We start from the raw sequence: 27,725 nt of genomic DNA on the forward strand, positions 1-27,725 counted from the left end.
AAAATAGACCCTTTGATTCCCTTCCCCAAATTGTCATTAAAATGTATGAGGCATTCCTTCTCAAAGTGTCCCACCTTTCCACATTTATTTTCTCCTGTCCTTATCATTTCTCCTCCATTCCTAGTCTGCTGTAAGCATCCTGGGGCCTCTGCTACCAGAAAGGCATAAGGATGACATCATTGGGATCCTAAGCCTTTGTCCTGTTCCAGGGGCATTTGGTTCACAGAGGGAGAGGGTGATCTTAGCTCTCTGTTTCTGCTTCTCATGCCCGCACGCGTGCTCTTCCTGGGCCTCTACAGCAAATCTTTAAGTTCTCTACCCTTCCAACTTTCTATCTTTAGTAACTTTTTAAAAATGTCTGGCCAACTGTTGGTCATAAAATGTAACTTTAGCATCCCATGACCAAAGGAATCCTCCAGTTTTAATTCACACTATTTTCTCTCTCTTTTTTTTTTTTTTGGTTTTTCGAGACAGGGTTTCTCTGTGTAGCTCTGGCTGTCCTGGCACTCACTCTGTAGACCAGGCTGGCCTCGAACTCAGAAATCCGCCTGCCTCTGCCTCCCGAGGTTTTTGTTTTTTTTTTTTTTTTTCACACTATTTTCTCATTTGATCCTTTAAGAATTCATCTGGGGGATGGGGCTGGAGAGATAGCTTAGTGGTTAAGAACACTGACAGCTCTTCCACAGGTCCTGAGTTCAAATCCCAGCAACCACATGGTGGCTCACAACCATCTATAATGGGATCCCATGCCCTCTTCTGGTGTGTTTGAAGACAAGCTACAGTGTGTACTCATATACATAAAATAAATAAATATATCTTAAACAAAAAAAAGAATTCATTTGGGAAGCCAGGCAGTGGTGGTGCATGACTTTAACCCCAGCACTCAGGAGGCAGAGGCAGGTGGATTTCTGAATTTGAGGCCAGCCTGGTCTACAAAGTGAGTTCCAGGACAGCCAGGGCTACACAGAGAAACCTTGCCTTGAAAGAACAAACAAGAGAATTCAGCTGGAATTTCATCTCCCTAGTTTAGCATTAAAAGCCTTAATATTCTGAGATCAACCAATTTTCTTATTTCCCTAATAATAAGGACCCTCAGATTCCTCCTATGTCCCCAGTGGACTTTATTGTCACCATCCCATCGGGATCCTGATTAAGACATTTAGCATTGACTACCAGGACTCTAGGTCCAGCTAGATGCTCCCTCTCTCATATGATGCTCAAAGGCATTTTTTTTAAAGATTTATTTATTGGTTTTATGTAAGTACACTGTAGCTGTCTTTAGACACTCCAGAAGAGGGAGTCAGATCTTGTTACGGATGGTTGTGAGCAACCATGTGGTTGCTGGGATTTGAACTCCGGACCTTTGGAAGAGCAGTCAGGTACTCTTACCCACTGAGCCACCTCACCAGCCCCTTCAGACGCACCAGAAGAGGGCATCAGATCCCATTACAGATGGTTGTGTGCCGCCATGTTGTTGCTGGGAATTGAATTCAGGACCTCTGGAAGGCAGTTCATGTTCTTTTTTTTTTTTTTTTTTTTTGGTTTTTCGAGACAGGGTTTCTCTGTGTAGCCTTGGCTGTCCTGGAACTCACTTTGTAGACCAGGCTGGTCTCGAACTCAGAAATCCACCTGCCTCTGCCTCCCGAGTGCTGGGATTAAAGGCGTGCGCCACCACGCCCGGCGGCAGTTCATGTTCTTAATCACTGAGCCATCTCTGTAGCCCTCAAAGCCATTTTTATCATCATCCATTCTTCCCCTAAGAAAACAAAACTCAGTATTGATACTAACTCACCCCATGTATAAACCTAGGGGCCAAATAATTGATCCAATTGGTTTGATACTCCAAAGGGCTCACCCAGAAGAGGTGTCAGCTCTTTTAAGGATTTTAAGTTGAAAACTATTAAGGAGAACATAAGTCCAATTTTACCACCCCCTAATGGAACTTCTGTAGATGGGTACATTGGATGGGAAGGGTCCTTATGTGGCTTTGAGGATATTGGAATATGAAACTTTCTATATTCTTTTTTTACATTGTTTTAACTCCTGTCTTAAGGTGGGGTTACTGGGACTTCTGGAGGGGGGGGGAGTTGGGAATTGAGTAGACAGAAGTGGGAGATAAAGAGTTGGTAGAAGAATAGGTTCTATATTTCTCTACCAAAAAGTATGTTCAGACCTGTAATAGAAATACCCCACTTCTGGTACCTACTTCTTTCTTGGTTGCTTCAAATTGCTGTGATGAAGTACATTGACCAAGACAACTTATAGAATAGAGCATTTTGTTGGGGGCCTGCTTACAGTTTCAGAGGGTGGTCTAATATTGTCATGGTGGCAGACTGGCCTGGTGATGGAGCAGTAACTGAGAGCTCAGATCTGATCTGCAAGTTGTAGGCAGAGGGACAGAGAGATGGACTGTGTGGACTTTTGAAACTTCAAACCTCACTCCCCCAGTGACATATTTCCTCCAACAAGGTCACACCTCCTAACCCTTCCCAAACGGTTCCACCAACTGGGAACCAAACAGTCAGATGCATGAGTGTGGGGAGTCATTCTCATTCAAACCATGACATGCCCTCACGGAATCAGCATATAAAACAAATGGCTTGTTCATCCTACAAGTCTAGGTTGGAGCCCATCACTAAGGAAGTCCTACCAGCACGGCAGGAGAGTCAAGATTTTGTTGAATTGACAAAATAGTGCTTGTACCTGCAGAGCCATCTCTCTCTCATCTCAGAGCCAAAATTCTCTTAGTAGTTTTTCTCTTAATGACACAGGGTGTCATGTAGCCCAGGCTGGCCTAGATTTTGCTATGAAGTCAAAAGTGACCTTGAACTTAAGATCCTCTTGCCTCGAGTTCCATCATGCTTGATTATAGGCATGCACCAAATCTGGTTCTTCTGCTTCTGGGCACCTTCAGCCAGACGATTTTGTCTTATGCACATTTTTTTTCCTTAAACACATGATGCGGAAAACGTGTCTAGGCTTTATTTTGGGAAGGAAGAATGGCTAAAAGGAGGGAAGAAAGAAATGCAGCAATACTCGAGCATTTATACAACCGTGAAACATTCTGTTTGGCATTGTGTTTCTGTGAGTCTTCTGTCCTGCAAATACACTGAGTAAATTAAAACCATTCCCAGCTTAAGCTCCTGGGTTGGTGAGGGGTGGGGCAGATCTCATGGGAAGTGTTGATACAAAACACAGCTCTCACCTCAAAGGGAGCAACAGAGGTTATTTTGAGTCAAATATGAGTGGCCATGGCCTAGGAACATAGATCTAGGCTGTTCCAATGTTAAAGTGGTTACATAAACTTTTATAGTCACAGAACAAAAGAAAATCATAGATTCTGGCACTGCCTTCATACACGGCTGTGGACATCAATCATCAAACAGCAAGTCAGGGACCTCTAGGCTGCAGTTCTCAGGGGATGCTGACATTCTTAGCTTTCGAATTGGCACAAGTCAGGGGTCCCTTCAACTGATACATTCCAAAGGTTTTACCTGTTAGTTAAAAGGATGTTAGCTCACAAAGTTGGGCAATAAGTGGGTATTAGGGAGACTCAAGACAGCCCCAGGAAATTTGGCTCTGGAGCTGCAACATTCCAACTCCACACAATTACCAATTTCTAATCAGACAATCATCCTCATAATAGCTTTAGCATAGGTGTTGCTTTTAAATATTTTTTTATAAAAGAACTTTAGTTCACAGAAACATGAGGAATGACTTGATCTTTCCCTTATTGTGGATCCTGGAACTGGAGATGTTAGGAAAATGTATGACTAAACACGCACACACACACACACAAAGAGAGAAACAGAGACAGAGATAGAGAGACAGACAGAGAGAGAGAGAGGGAAGGAGGGAGGGAGGGAGAGAGAGAGAAATCTTCCAGGGTTAAAAGTAAAAACCAAAGAACTTGGATTTTCAAGACTGCAGAGAGACGGCCGGGCGGTGGTGGCGCACGCCTTTAATCCCAGCACTCGGGAGGCAGAGGCAGGCGGGTTTCTGAGTTCGAGGCCAGCCTGGTCTACAAAGTGAGTTCCAGGATAGCCAAGGCTACACAGAGAAACCCTGTCTCGAAAAACCAAAAAAAAAAAAAAAAAAAAAAAGACTGCAGAGAGACTCTAGGTCATTCTAAGGCAGTCTTACCACCTATGCATGGGCGAGATGTGGCCAAGATGACTCCACAACTATAGTAGACCTCTGTGTCTACTATAAGCTGTAGAGCCCCAAGTCTATATGACCCACTCTATATGAGGGCTAGGGAAAAGCAAAACAAAAAACTCCACCCACTTGCAACCAGGGGCACTGGGCAGTGTCTGTGATTGCAGGAAATGGAGCTAAGTGACCAGGGTGTCCAGAAAAAGAAGAAAAGCAAGGGGAGAAAACGTCTTCAAACAAGAATGTGGAGAGAATAGAAACATTTAGGATAAGCAAGTGGTATGTGGCTCGACAGATCTAACCCAGCAGCAGAATCTGCATGCGCATGCGCGCCTGAGCTGCCTGAACACTTGCGGGCCTCACGGGATGCGTGCTAGAGGTTCTGGATTTCCAGCTTCAGTTCGGGCTAGTGCCAAGGGTTGAGACAGAGATGTGGCAGATAAAGGACAGAAACAGCCACCGCTAGCTTTTTCACATCTTGTGTTGACATGAACTTCCATCTGACTGTACGTTTTAATTTGTGTTTCTCGACTAAGGAACAAGATCAACCAGTTATGGCTGTTAGGAGCCATGTCTAGCCAGGTGTGGTGACGCACACCTATAATCCCAGCACCTGGGAGGTGGAGACAAGAGGATCGTGTTCCACCACATAATGATTTTGAGATTGGTCTCCCACACCTGAAACCTTCCCTCAACTCTGCCTATCTCTGCCCCCCACCCCCTAAAGAACCACGTGTACTTATGAGCTCTTCTCATTCACAGCTAACAGAATTAAAAGATTTGACGGCACTATCTGCAAACATTTCCACCCACCTTCAACCTCCAAATTAACGCTCAGTGGAGGTGGCAAGCCTGCTCCAGGTATGGCAAAGAAGTGAGCTTTTGCTCCCAGGAGCAGTCTGCTCTGCTTCCAAACAGTTGAACCCGATCACCCACATTTCTTCCAAATGATTAATATAATTGTCTTCTAAAATGGAGGTGAAGTCCCATTAAGAAAGCACACATCGAGAGCAGTCAGTGTAAACTAGGGCAGTGGTAGCCTATATCTGCAATCCCAAGCACTTGGGAAGCAGAGGCAGGAGAATCTCCCCACGAGTTTGAGGCCAGCTTGGTGTCCATGTTGAGTTAGACTGGGGCCTGGGTGCAGGATCAGCTGTAATGGGCACATCTAGCATCTGGAGGGGACAGACAGACAGACATGCTTCAAAGTAGTTGGGACTTTCAACTTAACAATAACCACTGAACTATGTGCTTACCATGACGGACTATTTTATGGAATGGAAATTATCCCCAAGGGATGGAGAGATGTCTCAACGGTTAAGAGCGCTGGTTTCTTCCAAAGGAAGTACCCACAGGGTGGCTCACAGTCACTTTAGCTTCAGTTCTGGGGGAACTGATGCCCTACTCTGGCCTGTGAGAACACCAGGCACACAAGTAGTACACAGACAAACCTGCAGGAAAAACACCCATACACATTAAAATAAACAAATGAATAAATAAATAATAGCCTGGTGGTGGTGGCACTCACCTTTTCCCCCAGCACCTGGGAGGCAGAGGCAGGTGGATCTCTGAGTTCAAGGTCAGTCTGGTCTACTGAGTTCCAGGATAGCCAGAGCTACAAAGAGAAACCCTGTCTTGAAAAATCAAACCAACCAACCAAATAAATAAATAAGAAATTATCCCTAAAGTTGATTTGAAAGTACAGACTTAAAGAATCACAGGTTAGTTGCTGTGTCTTAGTCAGTGTTTTATTGCTGTGTAGAGACACCATGACCAAGGCAACTCTTATAAAAGAGAACATTTAACCGGGGGGCTCGTTAACAGTCAGAGGGTTACTCCAGTATCCTCATGCAGCATGCACTGTGCTCGAGCATCCTCCAGTCTGGTCCACAGGCCAAGACGGAGAACTGGGCCTGGCATAGGCTTTGGAACCTCAAGTCCCACCCCCAATGACACACATGACACACTTCCTCCAACAAGACCACACCCACTCCAACAAGCCATACTTCTTTTTTTTTAAGATTTATTTATTTATTTTATGTATATGAGTACACTGTAGCTGGACAGATGGTTGTGAGCCTTCATGTGGTTGTTGGGAATTGAATTTAGGACCTCTGCTCAATCTGTTTGGCCCTGCTCACTCTGACCCAAAGATTTATTTATTTATTATTATATATAAGTACACTGTAGCTGACTTCAGACACACCAGAAGAGGGCATCAGATCTTATTACAGGTGGCTGTGAGCCACCATGTGGTTGTTGGGATTTGAACTCAGGACCTCTGGAAGAGCAATCAGTGCTCTTACCCACTGAGCCATCTCACCAGTCCCAAGCCATACTTTCTAATCCTTCTCAAATAGTCCAACTCCCTGATGACTAAGAATTCAAAAATATGAGCCTGTGGAAGCCATTCTTATTTAGGTATGATGTTTTATTTTTTGTTTTTTTGAGGTAGGGTTTCTCTGTGTAGCTCTGGCTGTCCTGGAACTAACTCTGTAGACCAAGCTGGCCTGGAACTCAGAAATCTGCCTGCCTCTGCCCACCCAAGTGCTAGAATTAAAGGCGTGCACCACACTGCCCAGCTGAAAACATTCTTATTTAAACCACAATTTCCAAGTACTAAACAAAGGTAAATGTAAATGTTCGTTGGAAGAAGGTGGCTTTCATCTTTTCTGACAGAAATGACAAGAAGTCACTGATTATGCTGTATAACAGTTTCAGATAATGAAAAGATATGTGCATATTCTATTCATACAATGTGTGATTAAACCAGTGGGCTGGGCCATAGTAATGAATATTACTGCCTTATTACAGTTGCTATTCTTATTTCTGAGATCAAGTGTCTTACAAAGACCAAAATAAGGAAGGGTTTATTCTAGCTTACAATTTGAGGGGATCATTCCAGATCATTCCATCATGGCAGAGATAGCATGTTGGTAGAAACAAGGTATAGGCTTGTCACATTGCATCCAGTCAAGAAGCAGAGAGAGAGAGAGAGAGAGAGAGAGAGAGAGAGAGAGAGAGAGAGAGAGAGAGGAAATATGCTGGAGCTCACCTTTCTTTTTGTTTTTGTTTTTTTTCAACTCAGAATTCCAGCTCGTAAAATGATGCTATCACAGTTAACCAGTTAACCTAGTCTAGACAATCCCTCACAGGTACATGTAGACTTATCAACTAGATGATTCTGGATCCTATGTAGTCAACAATATTGCCATCTATGGTGCCCTGGATGAAAATAGCCCCCATAAGCGCATATATTTTTTTTTGTTGTTGTTGTTGTTTTTGTTTTGTTTATTTCCCAAGTTGGTGGAACTGTTTGGGAAGGATTGGGAGGTGTGGCCTTGATGGAGAAGGTGTGTCACTGGGGGTGGGCTTTGAGGTTTTAGAAGCCCAAGCCAGACCCTGTCACTCCCTCTCTCCAAGTTACAGATTAGATATAAGCTCTCAGCTAGTGCTTCTGCCCACGCCTGCCTACCTGATGCTTTGCTCCTGCTGTGATGGCCATGGGCTCACCCTCTCAAATTGTAAAGAAACCCTCAATCAAACGCTTTCTTTAATAAGTTGGCTTACTCATGATGTCTCATCGCAACAGAAAAGTAACCAAGACACCATCACAACTCCAATCTTTGTTAACTTAATGCCCAAACACATTACGATTAAGCCAGAACTCTCCTTGTCCCAGGCTCATGACTATCTCTTAAAGCAAATGCATTTATCCCAGCATCAAAAATCCCCATGGGCTTTCACAGTTTCCACATTGTAGGCTAGAAAGGTGTCTCAGCAGTTAAGTGATGGCTGTTCTTCCAGAAGACTTGTGTTTGGCTTCTAGTTTTTATGGTGGGATTTCAGCTCCAGAGGATCTGATGCCTTCTTTCAGTCTCTGCAGGCACCTGAAGACGGGTGTACATAACACCCCAACACCCCAACACATACACACACTAAAATAAAATAGACCTTAAAAAAAACAAAGACACACATTTCATTTTTTAAAAACCCACTTTTAAATGTCATCTGACATTCAAGACAATCTCTTAACTGTGAGTTCTTATAAATTCAGAAGCAAGTTATGCATTTCTAGAATGCAACAACAGAACAAACATTTCCATTCCAAAATGGAAGAATGGCGACATAGCAAAAAATGATGAAACCAAAGCAAGACCAGAATCCAACAGGGGAAAGACTAAATTCTGTAATTCCATGTCTGGCATCTGGAACTTACGATGGGACCAAAGGGCTTGGATGGCCCCACCCCTGCACCATCGCCACCTGCAGCCCTTATAGCTCTCTCTTCAGCTGACCCTACTTTATACCTCCATCTCATCTTCTCTCAGTGAACACCCCAGGCTCTGGCATCTTTGGCATCTCTGGATCTCCACTGCAATTTAGGCTTCACCTTTATAGTGATTCTCACTGACCCTTCAGAGCCGCCTTGTGGGGACTTCAACCATACCACACATTGCCTGGCCCCAGTGTCTCTGGAACTGCAACTGAAAGGGATCAGTGTTGGCTCAGGACCCCCAAGACCAAATTCTCAGCACAAAGAAGATTTATCTGCCCCAGAGAGATGCAGGGATAAGAGACAAAGACAGGGGATGGAGAGATAGTACAGTGGTTCCAGAGTTCAATTGAAGTCCAGCAACCACATAGTGGCTCACAACCATCTGTAATGGGATCTGATGCCCTCTTCTGGTGTGTCTGAAGACAGCTACAGTGTACTCACATACATAAAGTAAATAATTTAAAAACAGAGAGACAAAGTCAGGAGCTAGAAGCTGACAGAGAAGGGGGAAGGGAACAAGGTTGGGGGGTGAGGAAGAGGTATTTGTCTTGGAGGGGGATAAAGGACTGCCACTGGAAGAGAGGAGACAGACATGGCCCATAGGCAAATGCAGTTTATACAGGTAAAAGAAGAAACCTTTACCTGTGTTATAATGAGATGTTTAATTTTAATTGGACATGTTAATTAAGTGAGCCAAAGTGGGCTTTTGAATGCTGGACTTCAATAAACCTTGCTAGTCAGTCTTAGTAGGAGACAGTGTCCTAATAAGGGAACAGACCTTGGTGAATAGCTTTAGGAATGTAATCTAACAGTTTTTATTTAGCAAGGCAGAGAGTATGTGGGAGAACGGCAAGGCCTGCCAGGGCAATGTTTGCCGTGCTAGCATCCCTTCAGCAAGATCCCATGATCCCCCTTAATTTTGCATCATTTATGTCTTGAAAGCCAGTACCACCACGTGGGCAGCACTTGACAATGCTGTCAAGTTCTGCTGACAGCTCAGAATGGACCACAGTAGTAGCAACCTCTGTGTACCCTTCATGCTGACCCTGATGAGACACTTTTTGAGAAGAGAACCGCTTTCAATAGATGCATGTTCACATGTTGGAACTTTGGTGGGTGGGATCTTGCATTCAGGATGCTACTTCTACCATCCCAGTACAAAACAGATTTCTCTTTAGCCGTACAATGCTGTCAAGTTCTGCTGACAGCTCAGAATGGACCACAGTAGTAGCAACCTCTGTGTACCCTTCATGCTGACCCTGATGAGACACTTTTTGAGAAGAGAACCGCTTTCAATAGATGCATGTTCACATGTTGGAACTTTGGTGGGTGGGATCTTGCATTCAGGATGCTACTTCTACCATCCCAGTACAAAACAGATTTCTCTTTAGCCGTTACAACCCTCTTTTAAGCACACACCTTGACCTTGGCTCAAACTTCCCTGTCAAACTATATTGTTTATTTGGTACCTTTTTGCTGAACTTTTTGCTCTTTTTCGATGTAGACCTGGATAGATGCAGTAAACAATAGCCCCATAAGAGACTTTACACAATAAAAGTTTCTTTTTCTTGCAAAATCTGGAGCCTGGTTAGTGATCCCACACGCCTCTCTATGACCAGCTACTCAGCCCAGGTTACTATCATCTTACAGCTGTGTCACCACGGAAATCCATGTCCCCAGGTTGCTGCAATAGGGGATGCAACAGGTCAGGATGGCAGTGGAATTCCTAAAGGAAGCCTTGTGTGATCCTGTTCCTAGGAGAAGTGAACAGACACCTACTCCCTCCAGACTGGGAATCAGCAACAGACCAAAGTGAGGCTTCCAGTAAGTCCAGCCTAGTGAACCAATGAGTTTTATTAGGGTTACTTATAAGAATATGGCTGAGGAGTTACTTACAGGAGCAGACATGACGCAAACACAGCGGCAGCACCAAAGTGCCACACCAGCATGACTGACAACTCATGAAAGCTGAAAACCTGTAGCACAGCACATAGACTGCAGGAGACAGGACAGTGTCCTTTCCAGGTAGTTTAGTACATTAGTCTGAGACTCTTGCAGGCAGATCAGCTCATCTCTGCTTCTTCCAGATGGTTCAGCTTGTTGGAGAGTCTTCTCAGTAGCTTGTCACATCTGGGCGTCTCTTGGCAGCTCTTATAGTTTATATATGCCTGGGGAAGGGAGAGCCAAGTGAATCTGGTCAGTTTCAGGAACTTCCTGAAGACATTTGAATTGTCTACTTCCTGAGCTTAATGAGCTTCCCTGAAGGGATAGAATGGTTTACCTCCTTTTGCAGTGGTTCTCAACCTTCCTAATGCCGAGATACTTTAATATAATTCCTCGTGTTATAGTGACCTCCCCATCATAAAATTATTTTTCTGCTACTTCATGACTGTAATCTTGCTACCGTCATGAATTGTAAATATCTATGTGTTCCAATGGTCTTATATAACCAGTGAAAGGGTCATTTAACTACTCCCATCGGGGTCACAACACACAGCCTGTGAACCTCTGCTTTAGAATCTCTGGATTCACCAGGAGGCCAGCCTAGTCTACAGAGCCAGTTCCAGGACATCCAGGGTAACACAGAGAAACCCTGACTTGAAAACTGCCCCTCCCCCAAATATATATTCTTTATTTCACCTTCCTTTTCACATCCTATGTCTTACTGAGCTTCCCTTCAAGATGGAAGTTTTTAATTTCAGAGGGAACTGCTTTACAATAGGGGTGAACATTTCTCCTCACATCTGTCTGGCCAGAAAGTCCTATTGCCTCAATTTAGGTGCAAGGTACACTAGAGAATATTTTTTTCTTTGAGACAGGGTTTCTCTCTGTAGTTTTGGCAGCCCTGGCACTAGATCTATAGACCAGGTCAACCTCAAACTTAAAAATCTGCCATAGCCTGGGGAATTTAAAGTAAAGAGGAATGGGAGGGCGAGGTAACACCCAATCTTTAATCTCATCTCTTCAGAGGCTGAGACAGGTGAATCTCTGTGACTTTGAGCAGACTGCATAGTGATACCCTATCTCAAAAAACAAGAAAGAAAGAAAGAAAGAAAGAAAGAAAGAAAGAAAGAAAGAAAGAAAGAAAGGGAGGGAGGGAGGGAGGGAGGGAGGGAGGGAGGGAGGGAGGGAGAGAGAGAGAGAGAGAAATGAGCACCATGAGTCTTTATCACATCATTAATCTTTACATGTTGGTTTTGCAGAAGGGTAAATTGAGGCACAAACTGGTCAAATAGTTTCCTCAAATCAACTACCCGGCTGATCTCCTGTCTGCTGCTCTCTGGCAGGCAAGACTAGAGCCAGAGTTCCGAGGCTATGCATGTCTCCTGCCCTCTGTGCCCCAGAAGGAGCAGTGGGCAGGACAAACCCTTGGTGAACAGATGGAAATTAGAATGCTGTGTGTGGAACCAGAGGCAAATCCTTTGAAAGAAGTAGTTCAGACGCCCCATTTTAGGTCTGAGCACTCCCTTCCATTTTTGAGACAGTCTCACTATGTAGCTTTGGCTAGCCTGAAACCTGTTACATAGACCAGGCTGGCCTCCAGCTTACAGAGATATGCCCATACTTGCCTCCTTAGTGCTGGGAGTGTGCCACTATGCCTGGCTCAACAAGCATTTATTCTCAGCAGTTCCAAATCTCTGTATTAACTATTACCCATTGCAAAGAGAAGCTCCTCTGGCCAAGGCAGATAATACCGCTAGTCTGAAGGTACACATATAGTTATTTAGAAGGCAATTGGGCTGCATATCTATTTAGTTTAATATCAGTAGTTGAGTCCTCCTCTAGGACCTGTGACCTCCACAGTCATGAGTTTCTATCAGGTTTATAGTGCTAGGTGTGAATCTCATCTCATAGAGTGACCTCAACTCGATCCTCTAGTTCACCAGTAGGAACCTTGCTTGGCAGAATGATCCTGCAGCACATAGGCTCAGCCACAACTGGGTAGGACTGTGGATAGCTTTTCTCCATCAGCAGCTTGTTCAGCACCTTCTGATACTACAGTCCCTAGCTAATGTGGCCTATGTTTCTAGCTTAGTTCCAACTTGATTTATCTGCATGCTGCCATTTCAAGTGTGTGGTGTCTGTCATCAGCAATAGTGACTTTTACCGTCCAGGGACTATAATCAATGGCAATAATCTCTATTGTGTTGCCTCTGCCCCAACCCATTCCCTAGTTTCAGTTCTGCTGCTGTGATAAAACACCCTGTCAAAGAAAAGCAACTTACAGGACAAAAGGCTTCGTTTTAGCTTAGAAAGGTGACAGTCTATTATAGCAGGGAAGTCAAGGCAGCAGCAACTTCACACCCACAGTCAAGGGCAGAGAGAAACAAATGCACACATATGTTTAGTACTTAGCTCTCCATTTCCAATTTTTTGTTTTGTTTTGTTTTTTCAAGGCAGGGTTTCTCTGTGTAGCCCTGGATGTCCTGGTACTCACTTTGTAGACCAGACTGGCCTCGAACTCAGAAATCTGCCTGCCTCTGCCTCCCGAGTGCTGGGAGAAACCCTGCCTCAAAAAACAAACAAACAAACAAAAAACAACAAAAAAAAGTCATAACACTTTGGTTGAATTACTTATGCTCTGTTATCTCAATGCTCTGAAACTCCCCTGTTCACCACCTGTCTACCACCTCTCTTACCTCACTTAGGACCAATCAGCTTAAAGGTCAACTGAGAATTCTTTTAGCCAATGTTAGCCAAAAGGTAGTATTGCGTCCACCCTTCTAAACTTCTGAACTTGGTTTTCCTATAAAAAGCCTCCCCTGCTCTAAGAATAGACTGGTACCACAATTAGGCTCCTGATCGTCTCTTCTCTTGTCTTCTCTTGTCTTCTCTTCTCTTCTCTTCTCTTCTCTCCTTTCCTTTCCTTCCTCTCTTTCTTTCTTTCTTCCTCTCTTCCTTCCTTTCTTTCTCTCTCTCTCTCTCTCTTTTTGTGGTCCTGATCCATCAGTCTTGGGGCGTGGATTCAATAAACTCTTCTTGCTTAACTGAGATTAGTGTTCATATGGTTTGTGTGGCGATTGCTGAATCCCAACACACTCCACGACTGTAGCTGCCCTTGGTGGTCATCCTACGTACAGTCCTGGTGTCTCCAATATTCTGGGGTTTTCACTGCCACTGAGGCTTCATGTTCACAGCTTCGTTTGGAGGAACCCTACTCTTACCACCCTGTGCCTGGCCTCATTTTGTCTCCAGGACCCCGCTAGCCTTCGAAACCAGTACCATTTGGATGATGCTTACACTAGTTGTGGGTTCTGCTGCCTTCTCAAGATAGAGTCCAGCCCCCTTGGACCACAGCGGTAGCAGCTTCCATGGACTGAACCTAAGCAAACTCTTTGCTTACTGTGCCAGTACAGTGAGAAAAGCTTCCCTTCGATGGCGGTGATCTCTTAGTCAGTTCCAATTGCTTTCTCAGTACTGGTCTAAATGCTCTCCTGTCTTGAAACTCCCTTTGCTCAAAAACCTAGTCAACCATTTCCCTATTCAACTTCACTCAAGTTCTTGGAGCATATGCGAAAATGAAGCCACGTTCTTAATCAAAATACCATAGGAATAGCCGGCCCCTAGCCAAGTTCCAACAAAGTCCTTGGTTCCCCTCTCAAATTCATGAGCCAGGACTCCACTGCTCGCATTTCTCAAAGCATTATTGTCTTCCATGCTTCCACTACAACAGCCCGTTAAGCTCCACCCACGTCATTCAATTCTTTCTTAGGTCAATGTTCCAAACTCTTTCACCTGCTAGTCATGATCTAGTTCAAGTGGTGTAAGAACCACATAGGTTTATCCTAGCAAGGGTGATGCTTGCTTTTTTTGGTACCAAGCTCTACATTCGTTTAATTTCTATTGACCTTCCTCTACAGCCTCATCTTATTTATTTTCCGTCAGGTGAGTGAGAGTGTGTGTATGTGTGTGTGTGTGTGTGTGTGCACAAGAGTGCAGATGCTCAGAAAGGCCAGAGACACTGAATCACCTGGAACTGGATGGAGTTACAAGTGGTGGTGAGCCACCTCATCTGGATACTGAGGATTGAACTCAGGCCCTCCGGGAGGATACTATAGATTCTCCACCGCTGATCCATCTCTCTGTATTTGGGATCACAGTCAGGAAAGTATGTACAATGCTGATATTGCTTTTGGGCCTGTGGTGAGGTGGCAGGCACGCCATGGGCAGGAGCTTGTGGTGGAGTAAAGCCACTCACGGCACGGCTGGGAAGCAAGTGAGGAGAAAAGGGAACGGGTCTTACAACCCCCTTTCAAGGTTCAACCCCAGTGACATGAAGACCTCCCAGTGGGCCCTAGCTGCTGATGTCCTGGGTTTAGGGTCTCTGCCTTGCACAGCTCCTCTTCCGTTTCTAATTCCTGTGTGGTATTTACATTAGGCTACAGCATTTTGCTCACCTGTCCCCTGATGAAGAGCAGGAGGATGCCTCCTGGTCTTTCTTCTACAGGTGGGACTGAGACAGTCGTCTTCTTACAGTCTGAGAGGACCTGTGTGAAAAGCTCTCTAGATCACACTCCCTGGGAGGGTCTCTAGGCTTCTAGGACGAATGCATGCTCAATTCCACTCTCTATCACTCACCTGTCTTTTAAGCCATCTGAATCCATTTCTGTTTCCACCAAGTGATAAAGAATTCCTGGCTTCAGCTGGGCATGGTGACGCACGCCTTTAATCCCAGCACTCGGGAGGCAGAGGCAGGCGGATTTCTGAGTTTGAGGCCAGCCTGGTCTACAGAGTGAGTTCCAGGACAGCCAGGGCTACACAGAGAAATCCTGTCTCGAAAAACCAAAAAAAAAAAAAAAATTCCTGGCTTGACACATCCCCAACACTACGTTATAAAACCCTCTTACTTTCTTCCCTCACAATTGTTTGTTTGTTTGTGTTTTGTTGTTATTGTTCTGGTTTTTTCTGTTATTGTTCTGTGTCACCTGGTGATCCTGAAACTCACTATGTAGACTAGGCTGGCCAACAACTCAGAGATCTGCCAGCCCTGAAGATTAAAAATCAGTAGCACCATGTCTTGGTTCACTCTGTGTGTGTGTGTGTGTGTGTTCACACGTATGCGCATGCACACAGGTGTTGGAAAAGGTCAGGTCCCCTAGAGCTGGAGCTGTAGGTGGCTATGAGCTGCCTCAGTGGGTGCTGGGGAGGGAACTCAAGTCTTCTGGAAGAGGAGCAATTCCTCTTAACTGGTAAGCATCTCTGTAGCCTGCACGAACAGGGTCTAGCTGGATTTGAACTCATTACGTGACCCAAGCTGTCCTTGAATTCACAAAGATCCACTTACCTCTGCTTCCTGAGTGATAAGATTATAAATATGAGCCACTATATCTGGCCTTTAAAAGAAAAAACTTTTTTTGTCATACAAAGTAGCAGACTTCTTGATGGCACTTTTATTATATGTAAGTACACTTGTAGCTGTCTTCAGACACTACTATCTGAAGTGTCAGATCTCATTATGGATGTTTGTGAGCCACCATGTGATTGCTGGGATTTGAACTCAGGATCTTTGGAAGAGCAGTCAGTGCTCTTACCTTCTGAGCCATCTCACCAGCCTTGATGGCACTTTTGTACCTACTAGGTGTTGGTTGACCATCCCTCCCCAGCCTCTCATCTCCCACATCTCCCAGCCCCCAATCCCGCCAAACTCGTCCACCCCCCAGTATCTTATCACATGACTCATCACAGTCCCTACTCCTCTCCTTGACAACGTCTTTCCTGCCTCCTGGGTCCTTTTCTACATTCCTGGCATCCATACTCGCTCACTCCCACATAGACGCGCTTATATAAAAATCTGAAGCGAAGAGCCGCATATGAGAGAACATTTGGTGTTTGCCTTTCTGAGCCTGGGTTATCTCACTTAAGGTTGTATTTTTGTGTTGTGGTGGTTTGAATAAAAATGCTTCCCCCCGAGGCTCAGGTATTTGAATGCTTAATCACTAGGAGTAGCACTGTTTAAAAAGACTGTAAGAAGGTTAGAAGGTGTGGCCTTGTTGGAGGATGTAGACTATGCCAGGCACAGGTTTGTCTGTCTGTCTGTCGGTCTGTCTCTTTCTCCTTGCAGAGGATAGAGCTCTCAGTTACTTCTCCAGTGCTTCCCTTTATAAGAGCTGCTGTTGTCATGGTGTCTCTTCACAGCAATAGATCAGTGACAAAGACACCAGTTCTGAACATTTTCTTGCAAATTTCATTTTTCCTTATGGCTGAATAAAATTCATTTTCAGTATCCATTCATCAGATAATGAACATTCTACGCAGAGTCCATCTTCTTTCTATTGTGTATAGAGAGAGCAGCAAGAGAAACAATGAACACACACTTCTATAGTAGGAAATATGGTCCTTTGGGTATATGCCATAGTGTTTTATGGCTGGCTCACATGGTAGTTCTATTTTTAGACTTTTGAAAAACCTCTAGACTACACTCCCACAAACAATGAGTGTTTGTTTTCTCCACATACTCTCCAAGATTTATTATTGTTTTTATATATATTTATTTAGTTGGGCATGGTAGCACATGCCTTTAATCCCGGCACTCAGGAGGCAGATCTCTGTGAGTTTCGAGAACAGCCTGGGCTGTTACACAGAAAGAACTTGTCTCAAAACACAAAAACAAGAAAAAAGATTTATTTTTATCTGTGTAAGTATTCCTGTGCCAGAGGAGGTTGTACTAAGTTCTCTTAACTGTTGAACTGTTTCTCCAGCCTAGTTTTTCTTTCTTTAAAAAATTTTGTGTGTGTGTGTGCTTTGAATGCGAATGACCCCCTAGGCTCATATGTTTGAATACTTGGTGGTACTGTTTGGAAGGAGTTAAGAGGTATAGCCTCGCTGGAGGAGGTGTGTTACTGGGGGCAGGCATTGAAGTTTCAAAAGACTCACAACATTTTCACTGTGTTCTCTGTCTCCTGCTGTGTGTGAAGACGTGAGCTCTCAGCCATTCTTGCTCCTATACCTTTGTTCCACTCTCATGGACTCTAACCCTTTGAAACCACAAGCCAAATCAAACAAAACATTTTCTTTTATTATAAGTTGCCTTGGTCATGATGTTTTTTCAGAATAGAAAAGTAACCAATACAGACATAAATAAAATAACACATCATTCTTTTTTCTTTTTTTTGGTTTTTCGAGACAGGGTTTCTCTGTGTAGCCCTGGCTGTCCTGGAACTCACTCTGTAGACCAGGCCGGCCTCGAACTCAGAAATCTGCCTGCCTCTGCCTCTGCCTCTGCCTCTGCCTCTGCCTCTGCCTCCCGAGTGCTGGGATTAAAGTCGTGCACCACCACGCCCGACTCACATCATTCTTTTAAAAACTGCTTTTACCTCTCTCTCTCTCTCTCTCTCTCTCTCTCTCTCTCTGTGTGTGTGTAGGACAACTTGTAAGAGTCAGTTCTCTTTTTTTTCCATCATGTGACTAGTCAACAGGGATTAAACTTGGGTCATGGGAATTAGTGGCAAGCGCTTATATCCATCTTTCCAGTCTATTGTTAGTGGGTTGGTTTTGTTTTTTTTTTTTTAGATTTATTTATTATATTATATGTAAGTACACTGTAGCTGTCTTCAGACACTCCAGAAGAGGGCGCCAGATCTCGTTACGGATGGTTGTGAGCCACCATGTGGTTGCTGGGATTTGAACTCTGGACCTTCGGAAGAGCAGTCGGGTGCTCTTACCCACTGAGCTATCTCACCAGCCCGGGTTGTTTTTTTTTTAATGCAGGGTCACACTATGAACCTATATCTGAACTGGAACTCACTATGTAGACCAGGCTAGCCTTGAACTCACAGAGATCTTGCCCCCGCCTCCCAAGTGCTGGGAGTAATGTCATGTATACCCAGTTTCTATAATTTCTTCTAGTTCTTTTTAGATTTATTAATCCCATTTTGTGTGTTTTGTATGTATAGCATGTGCAGGACTCACAGAGGTCAGAAGTGGGTGTCAGATCCCTTGTGACTGGAGTTACAGATGACTGTGAGCCAACTGATGGGCGCTGGGAACTGAATTTGGGTTCTTCGTAAGAGCAGTACGCACTCTGACTCTCTGAGCTTTATCATTGGGATTAAAGGCATGCTCTGATGGGCCTGGCTTTAATCCATGATTTTATTCCTCCCCATCCATACCAGGAACTTACTATGTAGCTCTGGCCAGTGCAAGGATAGACCAGGCTATCCTTGAACTCACAGAGGTCTATTAGCTTGTGACTCCTGAATGCTAGAATTACAGGGGTGTACTATCACATCTGTCCCTGTTCTTTTCTCTTGCCCTTTTTTTTTCTTTCTTTCTTTTTTTTTTGTTTTTGTTTTTGTTTTGTTTGTTTTGGAGACAGGGTTTCTTTGTATAGCCCTGGCTGTCCTGGAACTCACTTTGTAGACCAAGCTGGCCTCGAACTCAGAAATCCGCCTGCCTCTGCCTCCCCAGTACTTTCTTTCTTTCTTAAGAATTATTTTATATATGAAGGTACACTGTTGCTATCTTCAGATACACCAGAAGAGGGCATCAGATCCCATTGCAGATGATTATGAGCCACGATGTGGTTGCTGGGAATTGAACTCAGGACCTCTGGAAGAACAGTCAGTGCTCTCAACCACTGAGCCATCTCTCAACCCCTCTTGCCCCTTTCAATATTCTTTGTTTTGAATATTTTGGGTTTATACTGACAGTTAATTACGATAATTGTCCTGGCTAGTTTTGTGTGCCAACTTGACACAAGCTTGAGTTATCACAGAGAAAGGAGCCTTCCTTGAGGAAATGCCATGAGATCCAGCTGTAAGGCATTTTCCCAATTAGTGATCAAGGGTGGGAGGGCCCATGGTGTGTGGTGCCATCTCTGGGCTGGTAATCCTGGGTTTTATAAGAAAGCAAGCTGAGCAAGTCAGGGGAAGCAAGCCAGTAAGTAACATCCCTCCACGGCCTCTGCATCAGTTCCTGCTTCCTAACCTGCTTGAGTTCCAGTCCTGACTGCCTTTGGTGATGAACAGCAATGTGGAAGAGTAAGCTGAATAAACCCTTTTCTCTTGGTCATGATGTTTTCTGCAGGAATAAAAACCCTGACTAAGACAATAATTAATTTAGTAATTATATATATATATATATATATATATATATATATATTATAACTTTTTGGTTTTTTGAGACAAGGTTTCTCTGTGTAGCCCTGGCTGTCCTGGAAATCACTCTGTAGACCAGGCTGGCCTCGAACTCAGAAATCTGCCTGCCTCTGCCTCCCAAGTGCTGGGATTAAAGGCGTGTGCCACCACCGCCTGGCTGAGGATGATCTCTTTTGATCCCATGTTCTAAATGCTTTATGTATCTGGACAAATGTCTCCTCGGTTTAGGGACATTCTCTGCTATGATTTATTTGGGAATGTGTTCTACACCTTGAAATGGAGTCACTCACCTTCATTTTATACACATGGTTCTTAAATTTGGTCTGTGAATAGTGTCTGGGGTGTGGTGAAACTCCATCTCATAACTTCGTATTTATGTGTTCTTTTTGGAATGTTCAAGTTCTCCACCTTGTCTTCAGGCTCTGATATTCTGGCCACACGATGATTGCTGAGGGCTTCCACAGACTTTTTTTTTTTTTTTTTAAAGATTTATTTATTTATTACATGTAAGTACACTGTAGCTGTCTTCAGACACTCCAGAAGAGGGCGCCAGATCTCCTTACGGATGGTTGTGAGCCACCATGTGGTTGCTGGGATTAGAACTCTGGACCTTCGGAAGAGCAGTCGGGTGCTCTTACCCACTGAGCCATCTCACCAGCCCTTCCACAGACTTTTTAAATCTGCATTATTTGTTTTGTTTCTGGTATTTCACTTCGTTTATTTTTCTTCAGTATTTCTATTTCTTTAATTGTATTCCTCATTTCTCTCTTATATCTACTTCCTTGTTTCATTTACATGTTTGTGTTTTGTTGGGTCTCATTCATTTTCTTTTCTTTTCTTTTTTTTTTTTTTAAGATTGATTTATTTATTATAGGTAAGTACATTGTAGCTATCTTCAGACACTCCAGAAGAGGGAGTCAGATCTCGTTACTGATGGTTGTGAGCCACCATGATGTGGTTGCTAGAATTTGAACTCAGGACCTTCGGAAGAGCAGTCGGGTGCTCTTACCCGCTAAGCCATCTCACCAGCCCCCAAGATTTCATTTTCATCTTTGATTTCTTTGAATAGACTTTTTCATCTTTGATTTCTTTGAATTCCCCTCCTTTTTGAGGGGGTGGGGTGGGGAACAAGGTCTGGCCCTGGCTGTCCTGGAATTCTCTATGTAGAGCAGGCTAGAACTCCAATTCACACCTGGAGATGTGTCATTGGTTAATTTTTTTTTAAATTTTGTTTTTGAGATAGGGTCTCATTATTCGAGGTGTAGCCCTGGCTGGTCTGGAATTTGCTATATAGACAAGGTTGGCCTCATATTCAGAGATCTATCTGCCTCTCTGCCCCCTGAGTGCGAGAGTGAAGGCATGCACCTCCAGGCTTGGCTCAAATGTATTTATTATTTATCGTAAGTCCCCCTTATCCTTTCAGAACAACTGCTTGTACTGTTCAAGAGGTCGATAGCTAGGCTGTTGCCATCTCCTGCGGAGATGAGGGGGTAGAACCTCAGCTAGCATGCTGACCTCACTTGGCAGGCAGGACTGGAGTTTCATGGTCCTCACCATAGCTATGGGCAGTGATGAAGTCATGTGGGCCTAAGTCCTCTCTTAGTGAGGACATGGTGAGCTCTGTCTCCTTAAAAGAGAATCAAACCAAATGGGAAAAAGAAAGGAAAAAGGAACTGAGATAGAAATGTAGAAAAAGACTGTAGAGGAAATATACAAAATAGGAAAACTTAGAAGATCAGCAGAGCTCACTGTATCCCAAGGTGGTCTCCCTCTCCAGCCTCCCTGCTGGCTGGCTTTGTAGTGGTAGAATATGGCTATGCCTGCCGCTCCGGAGATTCATCATTGACCTCCACGCCCAGTTATGGACACTCTGTGTGGTAAGAGTCATCTGTTGGCACAATGCCAGCGAAACTTATGTGGAAACAACTGACTACTTCCTGATGGATTTAAGGCCCCATCCATATATCTGATACTGTAAGCCAAGGCGCAGCCTACAGTTTGAAGGGTGAGAGGCCCCAGTGGGAATACAACAATTATTTTATGAAATGAATGTGTTATACCTGTCTCAAATTGACTTTCTTTTTCAAAAGGGTCTTATGGAATTCACTTTGACCTCAAACTTGCTATGTATCCAAGCCTGTTCTTAACCTCCTGATCTTCCTGCCTCTACCTTCTATATGCTGAGGCTATAGGTCTGTATGACGCTGCCTGGCTTTCAGACTGACTTTTTTTTTTTTTTTTTTTTTTTTTTTTTTTTTGAGACAGGGTTTCTCTGTATAGCCCTGGCTGTCCTGGAACTCACTTTGTAGACCAGGCTGGCCTCTAACTCAGAAATCCACCTGCCTCTGCCTCCCGAGTGCTGGGATTAAAGGTGTGTGCCACCATGCCCGGCTTCAGACTTCTAAACATGTGTTAACACTCAGGGATTACAGCTGCTGCTAATATCCTCTGTGGAGGGAACTGGAAGCTACTGTAAAGACTCAACTAGTCAGTTGGTGGTGGTGCATAATGCCAGCCTTCAGGAGGCAGAGGTAGGCAGATCTCTGAGTTCGAGGCCAGCCTTGTCTTCAAGGGGAGTTCTAGGATAGCCAGGGCTGTTACACTGAGAAGCCGGTCTCAAAAAACGGATAACAAAAAACCAAACAAACAAAGAGAAAATAACAATAAAAAGGACTCGTAATTGGTCGAGCTGCTGAGATCAAGACACTGTTGCATGATATAACGGCCCAGTGCTCAACCATGTGTGCAAGAAAGCCAAGATCTTTATCACCCCCTCCAAAGGCTCAGGGAATATTGGGAACAGGGGCCAGAAAGAATGTAAGAGACAGAAGAAGTGGCAGAATATTGTGTACTTTGTTCCTTCCAATTGAAATGCTAGAGGAAAGACAGAGACCATAAGCCCAGGAAGTTCATGAAGTTTACACGTTTCAGGAAACTCCCAAGGTTGCAAGGCTGGCAAAGCCTTTCCACAGGTGGGAGGAGGGCACTGTCTTTGTTGCAGTGGCTGGGCAGGGTGCTGTAGTGACACAGCATGCATTTTACAGTCTATGTACGTTCTTTCTTTCTTTCTATATTAAGCTACAAATTCGGGTTTCTGTTAGTCGCACAAAGTGTGCAGCTTGGAACAGAGCAGGCTGTACCCAGCTGAACCCATGTGCCTTTCTCTTTGGCTTCCTTTTTGCTCAATCGTTTTCCTTCCCTCATGACAGGAAGCTATTCAAGCGCTTAGAGTACATGATATGCTCAATCTGGACACTAATTCTTTAGCAAGGATCTCGCTTGTTGACAAGGATGCCCACGGCATGCTGGGTAACACTCGATGCTTCCAGTCTTGCCCTGATGATTCTCATGGATGTTTCTTTCTGAACAGTGCTCACCTCTTTGATTTCTACAGCACCACCCTTCTTGTAGATTCACACGGGTGTGGCCAGAGGAAGAACGCCATGTTTTCTAAACGACAGAGCGGGTGTTCCTCCTCTTTCCCTTCCTGTTTGTCATCTCGGTGAGTTGTGCCCAAGCCAGTGGCTTCCACACAGTCTGGTACACAGCCTCAATGGCCTCAGTTTCAACCACCACATGTAGGGTGGGCCCTCTGCCCCCTCAGTTAAATTTTCTTTTAGATTGTGCTCTTTTTATTTTATGTGTATGGGTGTTTTGCCTGCATGTATGTTTGGGCACCTCATGTGAGCAGTGTCCTTAGTGGTCAGAATAAGGCACTGGACCCTCCACCCCCAGCCCAGCCACACACACATGGAATTAAAGTTTATGGATAGTTGTACTACCAAAAGCAATCTACAGATTCAATCCAACACAAAGTTGGGCAGTGGTGGTGCACACCTTTAGTCCCAGCACTCAGGAGGCAGAGGCAGGCCGATCTCTGTGAGTTTGAAACTAGCCTGCTCTACAGAGCAAGTTTGAGTAAAACCAGGGCTACACAGAGAAGCCTTGTCTCAAACAACAACAACAACAACAACAACTCAACAAAAATTCTAATGCAAAAAATTCCAACACAATTCCTTAGAGAAACTGAAATTTTCAATTTCATATGAAAATACAGAAAATGCAGCTAAAACAACTCTGAACAATAAATCACTACTAGAGATATCCCACCCCAGATCTCAAGTTATATTACAGAGCTATAGTAAAAAATATATATATATTGGCACAAAACCAGACACATTGATCAGTGAAATCGAATTGAATGCCCAGATATAAATCTGCACAGGTATGGATACCTGATTTTTGAAAAAGAATCTAAAAATATATACTGGAGAAGCTAGCATCTTCAATAAATGGTGCTGGTCAAACTGAATGCCTGCATGTAGAAAATCTAAAGATATCACTCTAAACAAAACTCATCTGCAAATGCATCAAAGACCTAAATATGAGACCAGGCCCTCTGAATCTCACAGAACAGAAGGCAGGGAATAGGTCTGAACTCACTGGCACAGGAAAGGACTTTCTGAGTGGACACTCATGGAACAGGCAGTAAGACCAACAATTAATAAATGGGACCTCAGGAAGCTAAGAATCTTCTGTTTGGCAATAGACAGCATCATTTGACCAAAGCAGCAGCCTACAGAATAGGAAAAAGCATTATACATGATGCATCTGGTAGAGGCTAGTATCTAGTTTATATAAAGAACTCAAAAAACTGAACAGCAAGAGAACAAATAACCCTGGTGAAAATGGGATACAGGATGAAGCAGAGAATTCTCAAAAGACTGAGAAACATTTTTTAAAAATGTTCGATATCCCTAGCCATCAGGGAAATATAAATTAAAACTGCTTAGAGATTTTTATCTTACCCCAGTCAGAATGGCCAAGATCAATAAATGATAGTTCATCCTAACAAGGATGCTAGGAAAGGGGAAACACAAACTCTTCGCTGCTGAGTATGCAAACTGACATAGTCACCATGGAAACCAGTGTGGAGGTTCCTCAAAAAGCTGAGAATTGATTTACTTCAAAATCCAGCTATATCATTCTTGGGCATACACCCAAAGTGTGCTACCTCCTACTGCAGAGGTGTCTGCTCACCCATGCTCATCACAGGAAGCTGGAAACAGCCTAGGTGCCCATCAGCTAGTGAATAGATGATGGAAATGTGGTACATTTACAAAATGGAGTATTAGTCAGCCAGTAAGAAGAACAAACATGAAATTTGCAGGTCAGTCGTCCTGAGTGATATAACCCAGTCCAGAAGCCAAGTGTTAGATGTAATCTCTTCTATGTTAGTACTTAAGCTTTCAATATGCATGTTTCAATTTGAATGGACACACATGTGTCTATTGAGGATTGTGGTGGGAAACTAGTAGGATTAATGGAGAAAGAGCTGGGAGGGCAGGGAAAGAGAGGGAACATGGGGAGGGACTACTAACGCTAAAGGCCTTTTTACAAAAACACCAAAACCCACTATTATGGAAACTACCTAAATAGATACATATATAAAAAGGATTTAAATGGAGTAAACATATAATAGGGGAGACAGTGCCCCAACTAGACATCTTATGTCACTGACTAAAACCTCCAGTGCTGGGAATGGGTTACATCTTGTTGACTCATTAGCCTAAAGGTCCCACGACACTCTAGCGTCTCTCCACCTCCCACTGACTAGCATTCACGGTGCTGGAATTACTCTGTACACTGGTGGAGGAGAAAAGTCATCCTTAGTATCACCCAGCTATGAAGTCTGTAGCCCACAACAGTGACTTGCCTGTGATGAACACTGGTTTAATAGTGATACGAATGTTACAAGAGTAACCAATGATGAATACTGGTTTAATAATGATACAAATGTTACAAGAGTAACTGACCACTTTTTGGCGGGATTTAAGACCCACCCCCATGAAACAGAACAATAAGTAGCCAAGGTCACTGGGCAGTGGAAAAACTGATATTATTCTGCCAAATCCATATAAAGAGAAACAAAATGCTTCTAAATGGCATATTGCTATACAGTGTATCACTCAACCTCCATCCTAGTAGAGAGTACATCTTTTTACAGTAGACAGTACTTAACACAAACACCCTCAACTGAACAACAGGTAGAACGTAAGAGACTTTGGAGTACTTGGTCCTAAATGGCATTTTTTCATCACATCTTTACCTCGGGGCTCAAGGGTCTATGAGGAAGAGGAGGTGGTGGAAAGATGGTAAGAGCCAGAGATGGTGGATGACACCAAGGAAACAGCATCTTCCAGACACAACCGGACTGATATGCATATAAGCTCACAGAGACTGTTACAGCATGCACAAGGTCAGCATAGGTTCAAATGAGACAAAAATCCCGAGGACAGAAAAGTGGAAGTGGATGCAAAGTCTATCCAAGAAGACAATTGCATTTGATACCTGCTAGAAAAGGGGAAATTAGTTTTCTCCATTAGAGAGTCACTGGGTATATCAACAGCAGTCCAGGGCAGGCCTCCTGGCCAGGAGAAGTTAGGCAAAGCAAAAGGGACTCTAGGAGGTTTTGTTTGTTTGTCTGTTTGTTTTTGTGGGATTTTCTTGTGTGTGGGGAGTTAGTGGTGGTGGTGCTTTCTCCCTCCCTCCCTCTCTTCCTCCCTCCCTTTCTTTCTTCCTTTCTTTCTTTCTTTCTTTCTTTCTTTCTTTCTTTCTTTCTTTCTTTCTTTCTTTCTTTCTTTCTTTCTTTATTGTTTTCTCAAGACAGGGTTTCTCTGTGTTTAGGCCTGGCTATACTAGAACTCACTCTGTAGACCAGGCAGGCGTCACAGAGATCTGCCAGCCTCTGCCTCCTGAGTGCTGTGCTGGGATTAAAAGCATGTCCCACCATGCCTGGCTTCTTTTGTTACTTTTCATCTTATTGTATGTTTTGATTTTCCTTTTTTTCTGGAGGGGTGGATCTGAAAGGAGTTGAGGGAGGGGAAAACATAATCAAGGTATACTGTAAAAAAGTTTAAATAAGGGCTGGAGAGATGGCTCAGCAGTTAAGAGCACTGACTGCTCTTCCAGAGGTCCTGAGTTCAATTCCCATAACCACATGGTGGCTCACAACCATCTGTAATGGGATCCGATGCCCTCTTCTGGTGTGTCTGAAGATAGATAGATAGATAGATAGATAGATAGATATAGATAGATATAGATAGATATAGATAGATATAGATAGATATAGATATCTTATGTATATACATATAGATATCTTATGTATATGTATATACAATAAAATCTTTTTTTAAACCTTTAAATAAAACAATCTATTAGAACTGATATTGTGACTTAATAGCTTTAGGTTTATTATTATTTTCTGTGTATGGGTGTTTTGCCTGCATGTATGCTTGTGTAGCGCACGTGTACAGTGCTCATAGGGGAGGGGCCTGAAGTTGGCATTAGACCTCGTAGAACTGCAGTTGTTAGGGTTATGAGCTTCCCTGTGAATCCTGAGACCCAAACCCAGCTTCTCTGACATAGCAGCAAGTGGCCTCACCGGATGACCCACCTCTCCACCCCCATCCCCCTTTAGGCTGCTCTTATTTAAAAGTTTTGCTCTCCTTTTTATTTTGCTTTTTATGTATTTATACAATCTTGGGAGTTGGTTGGGGTTTATGTCACATTTTGTTTCTATGTATTTGAGATGCCATCTTGTTACATTATCACTGGCTGGTCTTACAATGTATCCCAGACTAGACTAGAACTTGTGATTTCCCCCTGCCTCTGTTTCCTGAGTGCTGGGATTATAGGTTCCTCGACTGTGCCTTATATCAGCTATTCTGTATCAGTGATGAAAAGACCTATGAACACACAGATCTATACTGCCTTCTAAGGAAACCTTCATCCAGGGTCTGAGTCCTTCCTTATATTCATAGCAGAGGAGGAAAGGAAATGTGGTCATATAGTCCCTCTCCCACCACAAGTCCTCTTACCAGAAAACACATGTGGCTTTGTCCTTACCTGTGTGACCTGATTCCTCCTGTCTCAGCACAAACTGACATCCTGTTGTGTCTCATGCAGACAACAGACAGGGTCACTTCCTGGGGGCCCTGGACCTCTGCACTCAGTGCTTCTGTGTGGGTTTTCTTGTCGCCATTACCAAGTATCTGACAAGAACCAACACAATGGAGAGAGGACTTCTTCTGGCTCACAGTTTGAAAGTAGAGTAGGGAAGGCATGTTGGGGCTGGGGTGGCTTGTGGCTGTGGAAGGACCATGAGGCTACTTGTTTACAATTTCCATGGATCA

The sequence above is a fragment of the Mus caroli genome, unplaced genomic scaffold (genome assembly GCF_978045245.1).
Source record: "Mus caroli unplaced genomic scaffold, Mus_caroli_1 scaffold_16, whole genome shotgun sequence".
NCBI lineage: Eukaryota > Metazoa > Chordata > Mammalia > Rodentia > Muridae > Mus > Mus caroli.